Below are 17470 nucleotides of genomic sequence, written 5' to 3'. Positions count from 1 at the left end.
TAAACATGAATTCCAAATAGTGAATTTATTTGGTGAATTCATAAAAGAGTTTGGATTTCGGATAGACCTTTCGTTATCATATGCAAATTCGGTATATGCATATACAGTAAATTACAAATATGGTAAGCAGCAAATACGGTAGGCTGGCAAATACGGTAAGATGTAAATACGGTAGGTCGCATATACGGTAAGCGGTATATACGGTAAATTGCATATATGGTATGCGTCAATCCGGTAAGTGACATAAATGGTATGAAGTTGTAAATCCGATAGATGTCCATGGATTTTGATTTGAAAATTATACAAACCTTGATTAATGATGATAGCCTCAATTAATTTTATGAAATTAAATTAGATGACTTATGCAAAATTATAGTTGCATAAGAGTACGACAAAATGTGATTTTGTCCTAATTATTTTAAAGTGAAAATTGCTTGTGCAATTATTGGGATATAAAAATAGTTTACAGAGCACAAATTGTGTCTATAGTTGGCAGTGGTGCCGGATATCCTTAAAAATAATGATTGACAAATGACATTCATTTGTAAAGGATAAAAATTATGTTATGCAAAAATTGTGAAGATTATTATGAAGTATTCTAGAATTAATTCTATGAGGTATGTCATTTTGTAAGGTTGTAAATTTAAGAACACAACTTGTTAACATATGGTTGATTAATTCATTGAAATGTGAATATGGTGACTATGGTGAAATGTACCTTATTATTTGACATAAATAATATTATTTTGTGAAATGTCATAATGTGATAAAATCATATATGTTCGTAGAAGTTGCAAGTCTTGTGAATCAAGGTGCTTTGTCTTCTTCATTATTGAAATTGACTTCAATCGTGGAACCAATTAAGTTGGTAGAACCAATTAAGTAGGTTTATGCTTGGAAAAGCGTTAGTGGTCTAGTGATGACCTTAATGATGACCTTGATTAATTTGGAAGATCAAATTAATATGGTTGATTGAAGTATAATTTTGAATGAAAAAATGATTTTTCATACATATGAAGCAATGATCACTATTTTGAAAGTACTTAGACTTTCACTCGAATCGAATATTATTTAAGTGATAAATAGATTGAACTATGAAAGAGTTGATGAACTCTAAGTTCAAAAATAACCCAAAAATGTGGGGGTTATCATAAATACTTGAGAACTTATGTGAAAATTTCAAGACGTGTGGGTGCAACACTACTACTTGCGCATATATTCATAATTCAAGGATTGTGGGTGTAACCTAGTTTAAAGTGACACTTTAAACTAGCTCTCAAGAAAATGGAAGAGACTGCATATGAGTTATGGAAAGTCATCATCCTTCCTACCAGTACTTAAAAATGTGTGGGTGTTTGGCAAAGGTTAAGGTTCCTAAGCCTAACCAAATAAAGATTTGTTTCAAAATGATTGATTGCATATTTATTGGATACGTCAATAATAGTAGTGCATGTCGTTTACTTGTACACAAATTAGATGTACACGAGGGTACCATAATTGAGTCAAGGAATGCGATATTATTTGAGAATGTGTTTCCTTGCAAGACAAGGAAAATGTAAGTTTGAATAAAAGAACATATGAAACTACAAATGGGTTTTCAAATGAGGAGGAACCAAGGAGTAGTAAGAGGGCTAGAACATCCACTTTGTTTGGTCCAGATTTTCTAACAGATATGGTAGAAAATGATCCAAAGACTTTTGAAAAAGCAATGTCTATTCTGGAAGTACCGCATTAGAAAGAAGCTATCAATAGTGAGATAAATTCCATAATGCAAATTCATACATGGGAATTGGTAGAAGTACCTCCTGAAAATAAGTCTTAGGATGTAAATTGTTTAAAACTTGATGGATCCATTGACAAATATAAGGCTAGATTAGTTGCTAATGGATATGGGTAGGAAGAATGATTTTACTTCTTTAACTACTCACCCGTGACTAGAATCACTTCGATAAGGTTACTAATTGCAGCTGTGGCAATACATAATCTTAAGATTCACCAAATGGATGTGAAAATGAAATTCCTAGACGGTAAGCTAGAAGAAGAGATATACATAGAGCAATCTGAAAGTGTGTCCAAGTGAAAGCCACAAAGTTTGTAAACTTGTTGAGTCATTATATGGATTGAAACAAGCTCCTAAGCAATGTCACCAAAAGATTACAGAACAATGTTGTCAAATGAGTTCAAAATAAATGAATGTGACAAGTGTGTATTCGTGGAAAATACATTATGTGTCTATATGTAGACGATATGTTGATGATGGACAATAATCACGAAGTGGTGCTAAATACCAAGGAAATGCTTACGAAGCATTAGACATGAAAGACATGGATGCGATAGATGTAATACTAGAGATAAAAATCTCTAGAACATTGGAATGAATTGTACTTTCCTGGTCTCATTATGTTGAGAAAATATTTAAAAAGTTTGATATATTAGAGGAAAATTCGAAAAAACCCTATTGACACAAGTCTACACTTGGTCAAAATAAGGGTGAAAGCGTATCACAATTGAAATATTCACAAGTAATTGACATTATAATGTATATTACGAACTACATTCGACTGGATAATGTTTTTGATGTGAATAAACTTAGTAGATTCACGAGAAATCCATGCCATAATTATTGGGTGACATTGACAGGGGTCCTTCGGTATCTGAAATATACTATGACCTATGGATTATATTTCACAAGATATTCTGCAGTATTAGAAGGATATTGTGATGTGATGGTATACACTAAGTCTATGGATGAAAAGGGATGAAAGCCCTAAAGTTGATGAAATGGGATGAAAGCCGATCATGACGGTTTTTTGGATATACAAGAACAATTGAAATATTCACAAAGTTCAAATGCATTGCAATGCTTTAATGATGAGATTGAATACCCATGTATGAAATCCACTAGTTAATATGATTGACTAGTGTAATGGTTTGTTAAAAATCCTCTAACATTGTTTGTTTGGAATTGATAAAGCTTTAAATGAAGCTAATGAGAAGCATATAGTTTCATGAGAGGATTTTTTAGTTGGTGACAATGTGTATCAATCAAATGAATTGATCGTTGGCTAGCTAAATTTGAAAAGATACTAAGTCACATATAATGGTCAGTCTAGATGTGTAAGTTGTAGACATAATATCATAAGTAGTTGATCTCATTGGTGTAAACTTGTGGATCCATTTATATATATGTTTACCAAGAGATCAAGTATACTGCATATCAAAAGGAATGAGATTAAGCCTACTGAGTAAGAGTTCTTATGATGGTAACCCTACCTTGTTGACTGAAGATCCCAAGATCTTGGTTTAAAGGGACAACTAATCCATGAAGCACTTAGAAAACTAATTTCCTAACTCATTTCTATGATACCAAAGTACTTTCTGCAGAATGACTGGAGGTTAAGATAAACTTTTAATGATTCGTATATCTTGATTAAGTCAAGTGGAGTAGGGTAGAATACTCTTAATAGGAGATCACCTATGTAAGTGTGAAGTGGGGCCGCTTCAATGAGGATTATTCAAGCCTTGAGTTCTCTAAATACTCGCATAACCAAGATGGGTTCAGGGCCAAAAAGAACCAAATCATAAGAACCATGAACGGTTTAGGGGAGACATTGTGTGAGTACTATTGCTTTGGTTTACACCAATGGCTGATGGTTCAAGAACATCGCGTTCACCAATTAGCTAGTAAATCCGATAATATTTCACTAGGGAAGGTTCAAAGCCAGAAGCTACCTTACCTGATGTAGTGTTTTCCCGTTCTCTTTCTATTAGTGTCTGCATAGATATTTGCATTAATTTTCATTCATGTGGGAGATTGTTGGAATTTTTTTATCGAAAATTGGTTATGATCAATTTTAAATGATTATTTAAGTAGAATTCGTTATTTGGCGAATGAGGAATTAAGTCAAATGTAAACCACTTAAATACTGGAAATTATTGAAAAAATCGTATAAAATATTGTGGAATATTCTAGAAATAGATGGAGGAAAAAATGTGGCTTTTCGTATGAAAGATCATGACTCTTGGTATGGGTATGATTAATATCCAATAATTATGAATTCCAAGAGATGTGTCTCTTGGTATAGTTGTGTCTTTTGACATACCTTTCCAACTACTATATATATAGACTCCACGTGTTTGAATTTTATTCATTTAAGAAAAGTCATAGATACCATATCATTCCATTCCAATTTACATTTTGGTTTTGTATAAAACATTTGCATCAAAGTTATAGTCATGGTAGAGAGGGGATTTCGTTCGAGTTCGCTGGTCGAAGTCATTTGGAGTGCTCATATGGCTCGACGTGGTCGTTGTATCTTGGGAGATGATTGTCGAAAAATCGGTAGCACCGATGCGGGGCAAATTCATCTTAAGGACAAAGTGTCCAACACTTATCTCGACTAAAAATTCATCACTTGCATCTTCATCTTCATCCTCATTTTCTGATTTCCTTTTATTATGATTTGATTTTGGAAAATGATTAATCTAATTTATGTATTTATATTGCAATGTTCAATCATTCAAGAATCGAAAGATTCATATTCTTCGGAATCGGTTCAATCGTTCAAGAATCGAAAGAGAAAGTTCCACATTCATATTCTTCAAAATCGGTAAATTCTCATTTTGCCTTATTAAATCCAATTTCAGTAAGTTGGAATACGTTTCGATTTCATGCAAATAAACGATATGTTTATTGTGAATATAATATGCACAATTATCGGTGTAATTTTCCAACATCTACATCTAGATCTTATTTTGCAATCTAATAGGTCATCACATCTTGCATTTGCAGATGTATCTCTGCTAGATAAATTGGTGATTTAGAACCAGCAGATCGGATGGGCTCCAGCTAACTGCAAAAGGCTTCCCAAGTCCTGATCAATTTTATTGTTTTTGTTTTCAGCTTTCTTAGGCTGGAAGCAATCTCATCAGATTTTTTTTGTTTATTTATTAACAGCCTAGATGGTGATTTTGTCGACGGGCATTATCAACCTCATGCTGTGGTTATAATTTGATTACTAGGCTGAAAGAAACAATTTGAGGCGGGGTGGAATAAAAATCACACAAAAAAAGTTACTAGAGCAAGTGGGAAGGGATGGAAGTTCAGTGCTTGCAGTTCTTGTTTCATTCTCAATGCTCTGAAATCAAATTAATATAGGCACTTGGGAACAATTCCAATAGGTAATAAGGTAATGACAATCTAGAAGTTATTAATACTAAACAACTATGCTACAGTGTAAATAAATTTGTAGTTATTTGTCATTGCCTTGTTTCGCTAGGTCCTTTCATCATTTTTTCGTCAATTGCAACTAACAAAACAATACTGACTTAAAGGGAGACAAACAAAAAACAATCTACATTTATAAACAATGGCAACTTCTTTAAAGGTAGTGAACCTCTGTTATAAAGAATTTTTTAAAGCAAAACAGCAGACAACATGGAGTATTTAAGACAAAAAAACATTAAATCTTGAGTATATCTGCAATATTCATATAGCAGAAACTTTGTAATGAAATGCAAGATAGAGTATAAAGACAAAAATAAATTGAATCTTGAGTATATCTGCAATATTCATTTAGCAGAAAGTTTGTAATGAAATGCAAGATATGTATGATTGCCTCCATGTAAGAACCGGCTTGGCAAACACACACCATCTCTAGCCTTGGCAATAATAATATATTCCCTTTTGGAACCAACCGATTCCTTTATATGAGGAACATCTCGAGGTACGGGACTGGGCACAATAAGATATTTTTAATTGAAAGGCACATTGGTCTTTGCAGGCATGGTCGCTACAAAACCTTGTTTCTGGATTCCCACAATACCAATCTCCTTAGTGTCGGATGGGTGTACAACCTTTGGAAAATCAAATGAACCAGTTTTCTTTGAAGTGACGAGATTTACACTTGCAGTTTTGAATGGAAAAGAAAATGTCAACTTGATATAGTTGACCGCTTAGTTCGTAACTAGGCACACTTTATTATTTTTTTTCCTTTTTTTAAAAGTCTTTTTTTATGATCGTGGAAGTCCGGGCCAATTTACGCGCACCTCGACTAATTTCACGGTGTCCTGAAGTTTACAGTCGGTGCTCTCCTCAGTGTTCAACATTTTTTCTTTGAAAATTGTGTAATGATTAATGGTAGAAATTATTAAGTAAATATAATATTTTATAGTTTTAAAAGTTATATATATATATATATATATTCTAATTGCTAAATGAATTTTAGAATGAATAAAACCTAAAATAATATTAAAAATAAGACAAGACATTGTTACGCATAGAGCCCCGCCTATGTTCGTAAAGCTTGAAGTTCGAGGTTCACACCTAGTCACACTTTATGCTGCTTAGAACACAGTTTTATATACAAAAATACAAGTCCTTTTCATGGGTGTATTTACCAGCATCCACATCTAAAGAGGCACAACTAAAAGAATGAACCATCTGATGGACTTGATGTTGCTGTGTGTTGTATTGATCAGTTCAAGCCAGGGACAGATACATGCACGGGCCAAGCTTGATCGGACTATAGCCCGTATCCGTCCCTGCAAATGTCCACTTTATTCTCTCTTTTTTTAAATTAAGATAAATCCATATACATTTGTATTGTAGCCCGTGTCCAAACTCATGGTTGGATCTGCAACTGGTTCAAGCAGCAACTGAAAATCGAATATTGACAAACTATCTCCTATATCGTGCCTCAAACTGCATGGCTCCACCATAGATGACGAATATGGTTGGCAAAAAGTAGAAATCAACCATAAGATAACAATTGAATTGATTGGAGTGTGTTCTCTCTTGTAAGAATCTTCTTGTTGGCAAGAAGCCTGCTCTTTTAATAGTCGGAGATGATGAAGCTATGGTTCTTGAGAACAAGATTTAGTTCATCCACACATTTTACCACAACACCACCCCTCCTATAGAAGACAAAAAGAAATGCAGAGATTCTAAAAGCATGTTTGGTAAACAATATAATGAACTTTTATGATTGAAGGCAACAAAAGAATCCATAGGTTTCACAGTTTGAGATGTTCAAGTTGGTCTAAGGCACCAACTTAAGGTTCTGGTCCAAAAGTGTTGGTCGAGTTCATGTTAGAACTGTACCTCTGTTCTACATGAAGATCGACCCGGAGATGTTGATACTATTGAGCGGACTACTGAACCAAAGACGGCTCTAACTTCAACAACATCTCCAAGGAGATATTAGTATGCCTAAACGTGGAAAATTTGCAAAGGTAATGAATCAGTTTTCCCGGTGACTCGACAAATTTCGTGGAAACTAGTAAAAATGTCATCTTGCATTTTATTTTGACTACAGAGATGAAAGAAATGAATATGGTATCATCTCTGCAAGCTATTGCGTTCTCATATGCTCAAGCACCATCTTATTCTGTTCTATGCATGCACTGATGTTTTTCTTAGTCCAAATGTGAATACCTACAAAGTTGGGTTAAGATGAAACATGCTTACAATTGATCTTAATATTCTAAGTGTGTGTTTGGTAGACAATGCTCAATATGAATAAGATTTAACAAGATTCTGACGTCTTTTTCTAATTTGATACTGCATTCTTCCTCCAGGAGAAACATGCCACAAATTTATTTAGATTTGAGTTTCAAAAGGAGAAATGATGTGTGAAATACTCCCACGGTTCAAAATGCATTTCAATAGTAGTCAAAAAATGGTGATTTTACTATATTTTGATCTATAAATTAACAAGAGAATTTGAGTTGGTCTTTTGAGAATGGGTTTAAAAAATAAATTGACTGCTGATGCCAACACGAGTATAAACGTATAAAGATTTGACCATGTTTGATCATGTTTAAAATTTACTTTTCCACGTTATTGGAGGTATGAAACTCAATACAGATCTATTCCTACTGTTGGAATTTTTTTTTATCAAAAATTGGTTGTGATTAATTTTAAATGATTATTTAAGTGGAATTCATTATTTGGTGAATGAGAAATTAAGTCAAATGTAAACCACTTAAGTACTGGAAATTATTGGAAAAATCGTATAGAACATTGTGGAATATTCTAGAAATATATGGAGGAAAAAATGTGGCTTTTCGTATTAAAGATCATGACTCTTGGTATGTGTATGATTAATGTCCAATAATTATGAATTCCAAGAGACGTGTCTCTTGGTATAGTTGTGTCTTTTGACATACATTTCCAACTACTATATATATAGATCCCACGTGTTTGAATTTTATTCATTCAAGAAAAGTCATAGATACCATATCATTCCATTCCAATTTACATTTTGGTTTTGCATAAAATATTTGCATCAAAGTCATGATCATGGTAGAGAGGGAATTCCGTTCGAATTCGCTGGTCGAATTCATTTGGAGTACTCCTATAGCTCGACGTGGTCGTTGTATCTTGAGAGATAATTGCAGAAAAATCGATAACACCGATGCAAGGAAAATTCATTTTAAGGACAAAGTGTCCAACACTTACCTCGGTCAAAAATTCATCACTTGCATCTTCATCCTCATTTTCTGATTTCCTTTTATTATGATTTGATTTTAGAAAATGATTAATCTAATTTATATATTTATATTGCAAGGTTCAATCGTTCAAGAATCGAAAGATTCATATTCTTTGGAATCGGTTCAGTTGTTCAAGAATTGAAAGAGAAGGTTCCACATTCATATTCTTCAAAATCGATAAATTCTCATTTTGCCTTATTAAATCCAATTTTAGTAAGTTGGAATACGTTTCGATTTCATGCAAATAAACGATATGTTTATTGTGAATATAATATGCACAATTATCGGTGTAATTTTCCAACAATTTTAAGATGAATTTTATATTTTCGTGCATCCTATATTCATGTTCAAAGAAATTTTGTTTGCCGAAATTGAAAATTTATTTCTAACACCTTCTCCGTCATATGAGTGTCTGTCCAATGTCAAAAGATGTTTGGGCCAAAAGGTTAATTGCAGCCCGTGAATGAGTTCATTGGTTGATCATGAGGTGCATATATATATTCTTTGGATTGAAAAACTACACCAAAATTTTAAACCAAAATAAATTTGGGTAAGAATCAGTTTCTGTCGACCCATGTGAACACTGGAATACCTTGCTGAATTATTATGGAATAGTGTGTCTGTTCGCGTTTAAGTTTCTGTAATCACCTCGATTTCACAATGGAACTATTTTGTACGTGCTTAAGATGACAAATTGTGAATTTAGTGGTGTCTTGTATATTTTATATGATGCTTTACATGATATTAAACATATCAGTAATTTTCTTTTCGTCAAAATAACATTGAATATGTTCTGATTGGAAAGAATTTGTATGTTCTGCCAATTGCCAAGTTGCCAACTGCTATTGTATAATTAATGCATGTGTTTTGTTGAAGATAATAACAATCTCATGCACTAGTGTGTATCTTTTCCAATTGCTGCCATGGTTGAATGGTATATATTAAATGCATACATTGACAACTGAACCGGTGACTTTGGCCATACTCTGAACATTTATGATTGTGCATAATTGTTTATTCATACAAATTAATATTGGTTAATGTTCATGGGTCGATGCCGTCATTTTAATGAATATGGTTGTGTACGTACATTTGAAACGTCCATCGCTGTCAATAGCATGAAAGGGTCCTTTATTGCATGTGTTGGGGATACATTTTGATGCCTCCTTGAAATTTTTGTAACTGCCTCAATTTAAAATAGCCGACTGTTATAATGCTAATGCAAAATAACAGGCATGTTTTATATGGATTTGTATAATTGAATGGTATATGAGGTTACTGTAATTGAATGGTATGGCTAATGGATGAAATCTGTTTTGACCAAACACTATTTAATTTGTTGATTTGACAGTTTCATTTGCTAAGTTCTATTTGCTGGTGATCTTAATCCAAAGAGTGTGCCTATATTAAAAGAACTTGTGCCATAAGTTGTCTAAAGAATTTTATTATAATTTATTTAACTGTTTTGGATATCTTTGCATGTTGAATCCGGAAATTGGAATAATAAGATTTTTATGTTAAATTCAATGAAAACAATTTGTGGTGGCTTTTGATTAGAAATCATGAATTGACAGTTTTATTTGATGGTAAATTCCTTAAAGAATTGTATCGCTAATTTTTCATTTGTATAAACATGAATTCCAAATAGTGAATTTATTTGGTGAATTCATAAAAGAGTTTGGATTTCGGATAGACCTTTCGTTATCATATGTAAATTCAGTATATGCATATACAGTAAGTTACAAATACGGTAAGCAGCAAATACGGTAGGCTGGCAAATACGGTAAGAAGTAAATACGGTAGGTCGCATATACGGTAAGCGGCATATACGGTAGATCGCATATACGGTAAATTGCATATATGGTATGCGTCAATCCGGTAAGTGACATAAATGGTATGAAGTTGTAAATCCGATAGATGTCCATGGATTTTGATTTGAAAATTATACAAACCTTGATTAATGATGATAGCCTCAATTAATTTTATGAAATTAAATGAGATGACTTGTGCAAAATTATAGTTGCATAAGAGTACGACAAAATGTGATTTTGTCCTAATTATTTTAAAGTGAAAATTGCTTGTGCAATTATTGGGATATAAAAATAGTTTACAGAGCACAAATTGTGTCTATAGTTGGCAGTGGTGCCGGATATCCTTAAAAATAATGATTGACAAATGACATTCATTTGTAAAGGATAAAAATTATGTTATGCAAAAATTGTGAAGATTATTATGAAGTATTCTAGAATTAATTCTATGAGGTATGTCATTTTGTAAGGTTGTAAATTTAAGAACACAACTTGTTAACATATGGTTGATTAATTCATTGAAATGTGAATATGGTGACTAAGGTGAAATGTACCTTATTATTTGACATAAATAATATTATTTTGTGAAATGTCACAATGTGATAAAATCATATATGTTCGTAGAAGTTGCAAGTCTTGTGAATCAAGGTGCTTTGTCTTCTTCATTATTGAAATTGACTTCAATCGTGGAACCAATTAAGTTGGTAGAACCAATTAAGTAGGTTTATGCTTGGAAAAGCGTTATTGGTCTAGTGATGACCTTAATGATGACCTTGATTAATTTGGAAGATCAAATTAATATGGTTGATTGAAGTATAATTTTGAATGAAAAAATGATTTTTCATACATATGAAGCAACGATCACTATTTTGAAAGTACTTAGACTTTCACTCGAATCGAATATTATCTAAGTGATAAATAGATTGAACTATGAAAGAGTTGATGAACTCTAAGTTCAAGAATAACCCAAAAATGTGGGGGTTATCATAAATACTTGAGAACTTATGTGAAAATTTCAAGACGTGTGGGTGCAACACTACTACTTGCGCATATATTCATAATTCAAGGATTGTGGGTGTAACCTAGTTTAAAGTGACACTTTAAACTAGCTCTCAAGAAAATGGAAGAGACTGCATATGAGTTATGGAAAGTCATCATCCTTCCTACCAGTACTTAAAAATGTGTGGGTGTTTGGCAAAGGTTAAGGTTCCTAAGCCTAACCAAATAAAGATTGGTTTCAAAATGATTGATTGCATATTTATTGGATACGTCAATAATAGTAGTGCATGTCGTTTACTTGTACACAAATTAGATGTACACGAGGGTACCATAATTGAGTCAAGAAATGCGATATTATTTGAGAATGTGTTTCCTTGCAAGACAAGGAAAATGTAAGTTTGAATAAAAGAACATATGAAACTACAAATGGGTTTTCAAATGAGAAGGAACCAAGGAGTAGTAAGAGGGCTAGAACATCCACTTTGTTTGGTCCAGATTTTCTAACAGATATGGTAGAAAATGATCCAAAGACTTTTGAAAAAGCAATGTCTATTCTGGAAGTACCGCATTAGAAAGAAGCTATCAATAGTGAGATAGATTCCATAATGCAAATTCATACATGGGAATTGGTAGAAGTACCTCCTGAAAATAAGTCTTAGGATGTAAATTGTTTAAAACTTGATGGATCCATTGACAAATATAAAGCTAGATTAGTTGCTAATGGATATGGGTAGGAAGAATGATTTTACTTCTTTAACTACTCACCCGTGACTAGAATCACTTCGATAAGGTTACTAATTGCAGCTGTGGCAATACATAATCTTAAGATTCACCAAATGGATGTGAAAATGAAATTCCTAGACGGTAAGCTAGAAGAAGAGATATACATAGAGCAATCTGAAAGTGTGTCCAAGTGAAAGCCACAAAGTTTGTAAACTTGTTGAGTCATTATATGGATTGAAACAAGCTCCTAAGCAATGTCACCAAAAGATTACAGAACAATGTTGTCAAATGAGTTCAAAATAAATGAATGTGACAAGTGTGTATTCGTGGAAAATACATTATGTGTCTATATGTAGACGATATGTTGATGATGGACAATAATCACGAAGTGGTGCTAAATACCAAGGAAATGCTTACGAAGCATTAGACATGAAAGACATGGATGCGATAGATGTAATACTAGAGATAAAAATCTCTAGAACATTGGAATGAATTGTACTTTCCTGGTCTCATTATGTTGAGAAAATATTTAAAAAGTTTGATATATTAGAGGAAAATTCGAAAAAACCCTATTGACACAAGTCTACACTTGGTCAAAATAAGGGTGAAAGCGTATCACAATTGAAATATTCACAAGTAATTGACATTATAATGTATATTACGAACTACATTCGACTGGATAATGCTTTTGATGTGAATAAACTTAGTAGATTCACGAGAAATCCATGCCATAATTATTGGGTGATATTGACAGGGGTCCTTCGGTATCTGAAATATACTATGACCTATGTATTATATTTCACAAGATATTCTGCAGTATTAGAAGGATATTGTGATGTGATGGTATACACTAAGTCTATGGATGAAAAGGGATGAAAGCCCTAAAGTTGATGAAATGGGATGAAAGCCGATCATGACGGTTTTTTGGATATACAAGAACAATTGAAATATTCATAAAGTTCAAATGCATTGCAATGCTTTAATGATGAGATTGAATACCCATGTATGAAATCCACTAGTAAATATGATTGACTAGTGTAACGGTTTGTTAAAAATCCTCTAACATTGTTTGTTTGGAATTGATAAAGCTTTAAATGAAGCTAATGAGAAGCATATAGTTTCATGAGAGGATTTTTTAGTTGGTGACAATGTGTATCAATCAAATGAATTGATCGTTGGCTAGCTAAATTTGAAAAGATACTAAGTCACATATAATGGTCAGTCTAGATGTGTAAGTTGTAGACATAATATCATAAGTAGTTGATCTCATTGGTGTAAACTTGTGGATCCATTTATATATATGTTTACCAAGAGATCAAGTATACTGCATATCAAAAGGAATAAGATTAAGCCTACTGAGTAAGAGTTCTTATGATGGTAACCCTACCTTGTTGACTGAAAATCCCAAGATCTTGGTTTAAAGGGACAACTAATCCATGAAGCACTTAGAAAACTAATTTCCTAACTCATTCCTATGATACCAAAGTACTTTCTGCAGAATGACTGGAGGTTAAGATAAACTTTTAATGATTCCTATATCTTGATTAAGTCAAGTGGAGTAGGGTAGAATACTCTTAATAGGAGATCACCTATGTAAGTGTGAAGTGGGGCCGCTTCAATGAGGATTATTCAAGCCTTGAGTTCTCTAAATACTCGCATAACCAAGATGGGTTCAGGGCCAAAAAGAACCAAATCATAAGAACCATGAACGGTTTAGGGGAGACATTGTGTGAGTACTATTGCTTTGGTTTACACCAATGGCTGATGGTTCAAGAACATCGCGTTCACCAATTAGCTAGTAAATCCGATAATATTTCACTAGGGAAGGTTCAAAACCAGAAGCTACCTTACCTGATGTAGTGTTTTCCCATTCTCTTTCTATTAGTGTCTGCATAGATATTTGCATTAATTTTCATTCATGTGGGAGATTGTTGGAATTTTTTTAACGAAAATTGGTTATGATCAATTTTAAATGATTATTTAAGTAGAATTCGTTATTTGGCGAATGAGGAATTAAGTCAAATGTAAACCACTTAAATACTGGAAATTATTGAAAAAATCGTATAAAATATTGTGGAATATTCTAGAAATATATGGAGGAAAAAATGTGGCTTTTCGTATGAAAGATCATGACTCTTGGTATGGGTATGATTAATATCCAATAATTATGAATTCCAAGAGATGTGTCTCTTGGTATAGTTGTGTCTTTTGACATACCTTTCCAACTACTATATATATAGACTCCACGTGTTTGAATTTTATTCATTTAAGAAAAGTCATAGATACCATATCATTCCATTCCAATTTACATTTTGGTTTTGTATAAAACATTTGCATCAAAGTTATAGTCATGGTAGAGAGGGGATTTCGTTCGAGTTCGCTGGTCGAAGTCATTTGGAGTGCTCATATGGCTCGACGTGGTCGTTGTATCTTGGGAGATGATTGTCGAAAAATCGGTAGCACCGATGCGGGGCAAATTCATCTTAAGGACAAAGTGTCCAACACTTATCTCGACTAAAAATTCATCACTTGCATCTTCATCTTCATCCTCATTTTCTGATTTCCTTTTATTATGATTTGATTTTGGAAAATGATTAATCTAATTTATGTATTTATATTGCAATGTTCAATCATTCAAGAATCGAAAGATTCATATTCTTCGGAATCGGTTCAATCGTTCAAGAATCGAAAGAGAAAGTTCCACATTCATATTCTTCAAAATCGGTAAATTCTCATTTTGCCTTATTAAATCCAATTTCAGTAAGTTGGAATACGTTTCGATTTCATGCAAATAAACGATATGTTTATTGTGAATATAATATGCACAATTATCGGTGTAATTTTCCAACATCTACAACTAGATCTTATTTAGCAATCTAATATGTCATCACATCTTGCATTTGCAGATGTATCTCTGCTAGATAAATTGGTGATTTAGAACCAGCAGATCGGATGGGCTCCAGCTAATTGCAAAAGGCTTCCCAAGTCCTGATCAATTTTATTGTTTTTGTTTGTTTTGTTTTCAGCTTTCTTAGGCTGGAAGCAATCTCATCAGATTTTTTTGTTTATTTATTAACAGCCTAGATGGTGATTTTGTCGACGGGCATTATCAACCTCATGCTGTGGTTATAATTTGATTACTAGGCTGAAAGAAACAATTTGAGGCGGGGTGGAATAAAAATCACACAAAAAAAGTTACTAGAGCAAGTGGGAAGGGATGGAAGTTCAGTGCTTGCAGTTCTTGTTTCATTCTCAATGCTCTGAAATCAAATTAATATAGGCACATGGGAACAATTCCAATAGGTAATAAGGTAATGACAATCTAGAAGTTATTAATACTAAACAACTATGCTACAGTGTAAATAAATTTGTAGTTATTTGTCATTGCCTTGTTTCGCTAGGTCCTTTCATCATTTTTTTCGTCAATTGCAACTAACAAAACAATACTGACTTAAAGGGAGACAAACAAAAAACAATCTACATTTATAAACAATGGCAACTTCTTTAAAGGTAGTGAACCTCTGTTATAAAGAATTTTTTAAAGCAAAACAGCAGACAACATGGAGTATTTAAGACAAAAAAACATTAAATCTTGAGTATATCTGCAATATTCATATAGCAGAAACTTTGTAATGAAATGCAAGATAGAGTATAAAGACAAAAATAAATTGAATCTTGAGTATATCTGCAATATTCATTTAGCAGAAAGTTTGTAATGAAATGCAAGATATGTATGATTGCCTCCATGTAAGAACCGGCTTGGCAAACACACACCATCTCTAGCCTTGGCAATAATAATATATTCCCTTTTGGAACCAACCGATTCCTTTATATGAGGAACATCTCGAGGTACGGGACTGGGCACAATAAGATATTTTTAATTGAAAGGCACATTGGTCTTTGCAGGCATGGTCGCTACAAAACCTTGTTTCTGGATTCCCACAATACCAATCTCCTTAGTGTCGGATGGGTGTACAACCTTTGGAAAATCAAATGAACCAGTTTTCTTTGAAGTGACGAGATTTACACTTGCAGTTTTGAATGGAAAAGAAAATGTTATTACTAGAGGTTCGACATTGGAAATTGAATTATTGCTAGTCTAAAACTGTCAAGTTGGCGTAGTTATAATCGTCACTGTAACATCAGGAAGGAAAGAAATTGGCTGGTTAGAATCATTATTTTGGGACAGCCTCGTTGATCACATTCAAGTAACTGAACAATTCACAAACTACAAAATTTATATAGTCTGTTTTCAATTTACCTCTGTTTTTATCATATCTATCTTATATTTAAATATACATATAATTTTCATCCAGAAGTGGATTTATATTGAGGAAGTAAACAAGATCTTACGGTCCACATGTATATCTTTTATTTCCTTAGATTCAGTATCTGACAAAGTAGAACATAGATTTGACTTGGATTTTACATGGCTTTCTCCTTTCTTCGAAGGACTTTCCCAAGTGTCACATTTCTGCTTCGAGTGTATGTGTTGCTCAGTGTTCAAAGAATAAATTTAAGTCAGTTTCACGACTTCAGAAGTTCGAGATACAAGTATTCATTTAATATATACCTAGCAATGTGTGGTTCATGTATGCATGTATTGGTAATTAACATGTACCTAGTGGAGTGTGGTGCATGTTGGAGAATTAAATTGAGGGGATGAACTTATGTGGTAGAAAGCCCTATACATACCTATGTAATCTTGAGTTGAATAGAAAATCATTCCTTCCTCATTGAGTTTTTCCTCTTCCAAAGTCCACTTCTATTTCCAACACTCAGAGCCAGTCTTGCACCATATGGCTCAATAAGTTACAACAAAAGTGGAGCACGAGTTATTTGAGAGGGACAACAAGAAAATCATACCTCAAAATGCAGTGTAAACCCAAAAACGAGCTGAGTAAATTGAAGACTCGAGGTATCCGCAAATAAAGGCTAATATCGGTATATCTGCTATCCAAACTGCAACTGAGTAGTTTTCATAATATGCACCATCCAGAAGTTTTCCATCATGGATGCATAGATCACCTCGAGTATGACGTGTGAATGCATCATTTCTTTTCTTTCTAATATCCCAGATCTTTAAATTAGTGTCCATGGAACTAGAAGCCAAAACCTCACCAAATGGATGGAATCTAATAGCAATACAATAGGATCTGTGTCCAGTAAGAGTTCAAACGACCGCACTTCAAGAATGTTAACTACCCTCATTTGGCCCCCATTCTTTGGAAATGAAAATTGGTGGAATAATATTTTTTTTTTGAAAAATGAGTTGTTCAGAAAGAAGGAAAAGTTTTCGATTTACGTGTAATATTATTTTATGGAAGTTTGTGTGGTTGAAAATAGGAGAGAGAAAAATAGAATGTAATGAAATGAAAATTAATAGGGGCCAAACCAGGGCAGATTATGAGTCAAGCTGTGTAAAATTTCAACTGAGATTATAAGCA

The sequence above is a fragment of the Olea europaea genome, chromosome 19, assembly GCF_002742605.1.
Source record: "Olea europaea var. sylvestris chromosome 19, O_europaea_v1, whole genome shotgun sequence".
Lineage (NCBI taxonomy): Eukaryota > Viridiplantae > Streptophyta > Magnoliopsida > Lamiales > Oleaceae > Olea > Olea europaea.
This window is presented reverse-complemented; position numbering follows the sequence as displayed.